Below are 8671 nucleotides of genomic sequence, written 5' to 3' on the forward strand. Positions count from 1 at the left end.
CTTCGCTGACAATAATCACTCATTTGGAACACCCTGCAAACGTCATCAAAGAAAGTCAATGACGGTGTCGTGCAGATTATGATATAACATAAATAAATAGATATTATAATTTACTTTAGAATTTAAAATTGACTCTTGGTAGTAAAGCTAATAGAACTAGATGTTTCAATCCCTTTAGTAGGAAACTCTTGATAGTAGCAGTCAGTATGGAGTGGTGAGAAAAAAAAACAAAAAAAAACAAAGGGGGTAAGGTATGTCATTGGGGTCATCAGGTGGGCACCCTGCTTCATCGACGTTTCGTTGATTGAAGCCCACAACGTCTCCAGAAGGCTCAACGGTGTACCCAGCGTCCCAGGTACACCCCCTCTCTACCTAGCTGCCCAGATAGGGTCCTTACACTTGATCCAGAGCCAGTTACTGCTTTTTTCGGCAGCACTTGACATGGACTTGATGGCCTGTTGGAAAGAGCGACCCTTCACCCCTGTTTTCCTCAACAAACTGGTGATAGATGTTGCAACAAATCCCCTGCATCCCACCTTTACTGGGAAGATGCTGGTCTTCCAGCCATTCTGGGATGCTTCAGCTGCCAGGTCGGAATATTTGTTCTTTTTCCTCTCATAAGCCTCTTCAACCCCATCTTCCCATGGTACTGTTAATTCCACAACATATGCCTGCTTTGTTGTTGGAGACCACAGGACCATGTCTGGCCGGAGTGTTGTAGCCACTATTTCTGGGGGAAACACAAGCTTCTTGTCAAGGTCCACTTCTAATTTCCAATCTGTTGCTGGCAGCAGGATGCTTGCATCCTTAAGTGTTGTATGATGCTCTTGATGTTGGCCAGCTGGTACGAAATTTGTGAATTTGTCCTGTCCTGCCAATGTTTGTGGGAGGTTGTTTATGGTGGTTCGCTTCTGTTCCAGTATTGATGCCAGCTCTCTGAGTACTTGGTTATGCCGCCAAGTGTAGCGCCCTTGGTTGAGACTTGTAGTACACCCTGATAGAATGTGCCTTAGGGATGCAGGTACCTGACACAGGGAACAGGCGGGATCTTCTCCATACCACTCTTTCAGATTTTGGGGGGAGGGTAGCAGGTCGTATGTGGCTCTGATGACAAAACTCAGCTGCGCTCCCACCATCTGCCAGATGTCACGCCAGCTGAGCTTTTTCTTCTCCAGGCCCTCCCAGTTGGTCCATCTCCCCTGCTTGGCCATTGAGACGGCTTTGGCATGTCGCTCTCCCTCCTCCTGTCTCCTGACTTCTTCTACCACTAGCTGTCTCTTCTGTACTGAAGTTGCTTTGTGCCACAGAGGAGTTTTTGGGATGAGTCCGAACCCTGCCTTCCCATGCTGTACTTGTCCAACCACATCTCTGAATTGAAGCGCAGACTTTGCACTCTGAACAGCTTCTGATGGATTCCACTTCCACTTCCACCCAGGGGGCCGTTGTTCGAATAACTGCGTCCTCTGATTCAGTTAGGGTCATGACGAGCCTTGCTTTGGTGCATTTGAACTCTTCCACGAGCCCTGTGATTGGTAATTTCAACTTGCCATGCCCATAAAGTCCGACAGAACTTAAACAACATGGAATTCCAAGCCACTGCTTCAGCTGTATGCTTATCAGCCGTTCCAACTTTTCAACCTTGGTGATGGTGATCTCATACACAGTTAAAGGCCATGAGAGTCTTGGGAGTATGCCAAACTGAAAGCACCACAACTTGAGTTTTCCTGGCAACAATGTCTTGTTGATGCGCTCCATGTACATGCTGGTATCATTTTTTAGTTGTTTAAACTGCTTGGTATCTTTGAGCTTCGCATTATACCATCTCCCCAAGCTCTTTACTGGCATTTCTGAGACAGTTGGGACAGGTGTTCCGCCGACATGAAATCTTTGGTCTGTAACTTGGCCTTTCACGATGGAGATGCTTCGGCACTTACTGGGCTTTAACTTCATCCTCGCCCACGTTATATTTTGATGAAGTTTTCCAGCAGTCTCTTGGTGCAGGGGACCGTTGTTGTGTATGTTGTTAGATCATCCATATAGGCTTGAATTGGTGGTAATCTCTGATTACATTGTAGCCGTTCTCCTCCCACGACCCATTTCAAGGCTCTAATAATGATCTCCATTGCCATCGTGAAGGCTAATGGGGAGATGGTGCACCCCGCCATGATGCCCACCTCCAGCGGTTGCCAACTTGTGGTGAAGCCTGACGTTGTAATGCAAAACTGTAGATCCTGGAAGTAGTGTTTCACTAGATTTGTGATTGTAGTCGGCACTTGGAAGAAATCAAAGGCAACCCACAGAAATGACTGAGGGATTGAACCATAGGCATTGGCCAGATCGAGGAACAAGACATGGAGATCTTTCCCTTCTTTCTTTGCAGTCTGGATTTGATGCCATATGATGCCATATGGTCAAGGCATCCCGAAAAGCCTGCAATGCCAACCTTTTGGATTGATGTATCAATTAAGTGGTTTTGTTTTAAATACCGTGTCAGTCGTTGTGTCAACACACTGAAAAAGATCTTACCTTCAATGTTCAGAACACTCCTCTCGCTCTTCGCCAGGCTTTTGGGATGATTTGCTTGTCCCACGCCACTTTCATGTTTTTCCATAGGATTTTCAAAACATCTGGAGCATTCTTACAGACACTATACAGTATGCTGTTAGGGCCTGGTGCAGATGCTGATTTTGTCTTTTTTACTGCCTGCTTCACCTCGCTCAGCTTGGGAGGGCTGATCTCTGATGTTGTGGTGGTGATATTGGAGGGATGTCAGTGGGGACAACGATCGGTTCATCTTTTTTCTCATCAGTATAGATGGTTCTCAGATACTCTTCTACCTGGTCTTTTGATGTTTTCAGGGATCCACTCTTCTCCTTTGTGAATATGCCTCTCACAAATTTAAAAGGGTCTTTGTAGAAATCAATTCTGACTTTTTCTTTCTTCTTCCGGCGCATCCGTAGGCTTTCTGCTCGGCGGAATTTTGAGAGCCTGTGCTTTAGGTCCTCTTGAAGGAAGTTAATACCTCCCCTTTCTTCTGCTGTCGCCTTTCTCCACAACTTTCTTAGCCGTCGCCTCTCTTTCACAAGTTGTTGGATTTCTTGCAGCCGACGGGACATGGGGGCGGGAAGCATGTCTTTTTTTCTACCTTGCTCCTTCACTCCACATTTCTCCTCTCCGTAACTGTAAATAAGGTCGCCCATCTTCTCCAGCTTCTTCTCGGCTGATCCTTTGACGCTACTTAGGATAAGGCTTAAGTCTGTATTGATGGTTTCCCGCTCCTTGCTATTAGACTTTGGCCATTTCACCAACGGCTTACGTCCTTGCATGTTTTCTTTTTTGCGGTGGGCTGGTTGTTGTCTTGGACTGGTAGTTCTGCCTGACGCTTCCTCCTCATTCCCTGGGGTGCTGATTCTCTGCGGACTGTGGGTTTCTTCCTGCCGCTGAGTTTCACCTGACTGATTTAACCTTCTTTTTGACAGAATCCGGTCAATGCGGGGCCCTGCGTTGGTGGTTTTCAGGCATTTCTTCTGTCCTTGATGTACTTAAGACCATGGGTTGATGTTACTTTCGCCCATCCACACACGCAAGTCTGAAGAACATGTCCAGCTGCTGGTTTCTCAAGAGTCTTACTAGATTTGAAGCTGTAACTGTCATGCCATATGAAAATAGTCTCATTTGGTTAACTGTATAAATGTATTCTTAATCCATGGTTTGGGTCTCGTCTCGTGCACTTTCTTTTCCACGCACAGCCACATAGTAAACACTCCTGAGGTACATAAAGTAAAATAAAAAATGACAGAGCCTCAGCTGCTTTTCAACACCTTTACTTTGTCATGCCTATTCATACAATAAAATATGCAAATATAACACTCATCGCCATAACCATTCATACTTTCGTTTGTATAAGAATAACAAAATGTATGAATACTCAAAACGCATACGTAAATTCCTCCATCGCAGAGCCGTTTAAAAACTCTTTCAACGGCTCTGCTCCATCGTAGTTCTGACTGGTGACGCGGTGCGCAATGACAGTTGGGTGATTTTACCTCTCTACTTCCTGTGAAGTGATGTATCAATGGCTGTGTCCGAAATAGTCCCCTATACCAGGGGTACTCAAATATAAACTTGAAAGGTCCACTTACCAAATTTCCATTCAGTCCGAGGTCCAGAAAAGTGATGGTCAAATTCCAAATAGAGAACTCCAACAAAAAAAACAGAGGCAATCCCCAGAACTTTCGAACTATACACAAAAAAACGACATGGTAGGCCTTTTAGTGTGAAAGGTGACACCTTCTTTGTGCCACCAGTTGTTTAAACTTGGGCATAAAAGGTGTGAGGGCCAGGCGGAGGCACTGATGTAAGTGTTCATTGGTGAGTGTGCTAAGGTATGCGTTTTTCACCATGTTCATGGTTGAAAAGGCAGATTCACAGCAGTATGTTGAGGGAAACATTGTGAGAATTTGAAGGGCCATCTTCTGCAGGAGAGGAACACCTGCTGCAGTGACCATCTTCGTCCAGAAGGTGACAGGGTCACAGTGAGATTCCTGCAGTGCTAGGTTTTCTTGGAGCTCAATTAGCTCTGTTTGCAGAGAAGCAGCACTGGCCCATTGGAAGACTTTCGTGGCTTCAGTTGAGAATTCTGCAATATTTTTGACAAGAAATGGATTTTCAATGCACAGCAAGACTTGTTTTCCCAGAGGGAAATCTTTAAAGCGACTTTGGAAATGTTTGATCAGCTTGTCCAGGAATTCAGCATAATTGTGATGGTGATGTTTTCCTGCAGTCTGATCCAAAAGTCTTGGGAAGTGAAGCAGGTCCTGCTGTAAGTCACATTTGAAAACCTCCAGCTTCCTCTGAAAAGCACGGATAGCTGACATGAGGCCACACACTGTGCTGTTTTTGCCCTGGAGCTTCATATTAAGGTCATTGAGATGGGAAGTAATGTCAGTTAGAAAAGCAACAATTTCCATTTCCTCTTCATTCTTCATGAAATCCACAAACGGTTTGGCTTTTGCACTCTTCTGATCCAACAGAAATGTCTCCAGCTCTTTCCGCAGTGCCCAAAACCGCTCCAGTACCTTGCCTTTACTAAGCCACCGGACGTGGTTGTGAAGGAGCAAATCATCAAATGTTGCATTCACCTCTATTAGAAATGAGCGCAACAAACGATGTTGCAGAGCAGAGGATGCTCTCAGATAGTTGACAAGTTTCATTTTCACTTTTAGACAGCAAAAAAAAAAAAAAAAGAACGGTTACCAATATTTCCACTGCTCGCAAACGATGAGACTGCCTGTTTATCTGCCTGGTCCAGAGCACGTGACCGGTGGATACATCTGACTGACTTGAGTGAGTGACGTTGTTATAGCGATGCGGTTGCAGCTGATGTGATCGGACATAGATGAAGCAGCCAAACCGAGTAGAAGCCTCAAAGATATATAGCGCGGAATCAAAATTGTGCACTGCACTGAAAACTCATTTGGATTATGATTAAAATAGCATGTTGGTTTTGGCGTCGGTCCAGATTTAACCGTGTCTGGGTCCGGAAACGGACCGGAGTCCGCCTATTGAGTACCCCTGCCCTATACCCTTAAATAGGGCACTATGGACTACTTGCACTGAGCCTCATGACGCACATCCGGTTTGATATATTACGGCTCAGTTGTTTCCGGTTATATCTATTTTCAATGCGCTGTTAACTAAAACGCCTCTTAAAATGAGAGTCCTCGGGATAATTTTAAATTCCAGACATATTCAGAGACAAGAGAAGATATATTCTGATGATTACCGTATACAGATCTTTCCAAACTCAACGTAACTTTAAGTTTTAATCCAAGATAAACCGTGATTATTTCACCACAGGGTGTCAGCGCTCTACTAGTGATCGCGACGCTGCAGTGTGAGACGCGATGAATAAGATCAGAATGAACATAATATTATAATTTAATTTTAGTCACTATTCTGTGCCATTTTTTCACTGACAATCATTTGTATATAATTCACACATTTATGCCAAAAATCCTAATATTCAAAGTAGTTGCTCTGTCATTGCATTATTCTTTAAGATTAATTAAATATTTAACATCGTTAAGGCAGTTTTCACATTCATTCAACTATTTCAAACACTGGAATAAAAGAGCACCAACGCAAGCAATACTGCTCGCACGAAAATTAACCATAGTTACTCCACTCTTACTATAGTAAAACCATGGTTCGCCTTCATAAGTATTTGATTAATTATAACTATTATATGAAAGGTTATACTGCTGTTTAACCGTCAGCTTGGTTTGTTTGTGTGTGTCTTGTATGCTCTTCGGCTCGTTTAATTTCATTTTAATGTAAATTTAACAGGTATGAAAAACGATGACTAAGAGAAAAACACTGCTAATGAGAAGACGAGCACTTGACGGCGGTAAGTTAGTGGGGAAATATATTTATTTATTATTCAGAATGCACATTTGGAAGGGAAATATATTAATAAACATTTCAGCATGTTGAAGATAATTAATGTTATTGCAGAGAATATGATTAATTTTTTAAAAAACATTTGGCAGCCCTAAAATGTAGTAATCTGCATTTTCACGAGAAGCTCTCTGTATATAATGCTGCGTTCAAGGCAGGTTTTTGAGCCTGTAAGTCACGACTTCAAAACAAGACTCACGACTTTGTAGCGTTCCAGGCAAGTCACGCCAAACTGCCTGAGTGTAAACAAACCAGCATGGCGGACCATAACGGGGCTTATGCTTATTTACAATTATTTCTATCGCCAAAGGTGCTTACTCCTTGCTTATTTGAGGGAAACGGAGGAGGAAAAACGGCGCATAAGGCAAGAAAAGCTGTTATACCTTTTATTTTACCGTGCACCTGCATAAACACCGCATCCGTAGGGGCTGCCATTGTTGTTTCGCGGGCTATGTGACGTCAGAGCGCGGAACTGGGAGTACATCAATCTAGTACGAGTTCACGTGTGGGAAGTCACGGGTTTGACTGCTGTTCAAGTATACTTTCATGGGTAGAAGGTTGAAAAAACACGGGTTACGGGTTGCCTGGAACGCGGCATAAGTGCGCTGAACGCTGGCCGGAAACGCTTGAGCCGTATTAAGCAGAACGCAGAAGTAGTTGTGCAAGTAGTCCATTTGAGGGGACAGCCATTTGTAGTGGTGTTCGAAACCATAGTGGACGATGTTCAGTGCACTCATTCAATCCCACAATGCACTGCAATAACGAGTGTACAACCGACGCTCAACGGCTAGAGAACACCCATAATGCGCTGTGAGAGTCGCGTGCTGAATGAATTCCCGCGTCTCGCCAGGAGATGGCCAAAGACACTGGAAGGCAAGCCTGCAACCTTTAGCCAAAAAAGCGTAACGGCTAATGCTAATGCTCCGCCTCTGGCGGTACGCAGGGAAGGAGACCAGAGGCTGTTTTTTGAATGGATGTCAATGGATGAGAGGCTTCACTATGCTGATTAAACAGCTTTTGTGGAGAAATGGCTAATCATTTAATTAATCCACAGCCTGTTTGCTAATCTTCAGCATGTTTTACACTAAACAATACTTTCGTTGGGAACTATATGTAGATTTTAGCTTGATAAAAATGCATATTTTTTTAAGAGAAGGCAGACTAGGGAATGTTGCGACTGATGTCACTGCCATTACACGATAGGCTGAGAGGTGCCGCACGTGATTAAATTAGCCGTTACCAGAGCCGTTAAATATGAGAGTTGCGACACTCTTTGATCTCGCCGCCACGCTGTCACATGGTTCGTGTAGCTCTCAATAGTTCCAAACAAATCCGCGCTGTCAACCAGTTTGAATGGTTTTAAGCGGGACAGACAGCAGCAGCTATATTTGCAGCAATTATCCGTAAATATTGACGCATAATGTTATTATTATGTTGACACTTACATTAGATACATATAATAGCATTTTGTTTTCTTGGGAGTGGCGGAAATACAGCATTAATCAGTTTTTGTGTTTAACCGGAAGGAAGAGGGGCTGCTCCCATAACGTAAAATACATTTACAGCAACGACTATATTTGCAGGAGTTATATTAACGCATAATGTTCATCGATTACCACGTTGACTACACTTACAGTAGTGTATTCTATCTGGAGAGTGATGGAGAGATGGCATTATCGTTAACAGTGTAATTAACTATGTTCCTAAATACGATCCATAACATTAACATTACTGTTAACGGGATTCATTTTTCATTTCAGTATGGCTAATGTACCCCTTCATCATTCCCTAAACATAGGCTAAACCATTCATCAGGACATAAATACATGCATACGATACAGTATGTATCTATCTATACATATAAACTGTTTGTAATATATACATATAAACTGTATATATATATATATATATATAGTGCTGCTTGAAAGTTTGTGAACCACTTGTGCTTACCAGAAGTCAAATTAAATACAATATTCATTGATCTTCAAATGCAAAAAGTTTTCAACCCCTGACTCTTAATGCATCGTGTTTCCTTCTGGAGCATCAGTGAATGTTTGAACCTTTTTTAATAGTTGTGTTTGAGTCCCTCAGTTGTTCTCAGTGTGAAAAGATGGATCTCAAAATCATAATCAATGCTGGAAAGGGTTCAAATATGCAAAAGATGCTGGAAATCTGAAGAATTTTTGGGACCTGATTTTTCTGAAGAATATTG

The sequence above is a fragment of the Ctenopharyngodon idella genome, chromosome 8 (assembly GCF_019924925.1).
Source record: "Ctenopharyngodon idella isolate HZGC_01 chromosome 8, HZGC01, whole genome shotgun sequence".
In the NCBI taxonomy this organism is placed as follows: domain Eukaryota; kingdom Metazoa; phylum Chordata; class Actinopteri; order Cypriniformes; family Xenocyprididae; genus Ctenopharyngodon; species Ctenopharyngodon idella.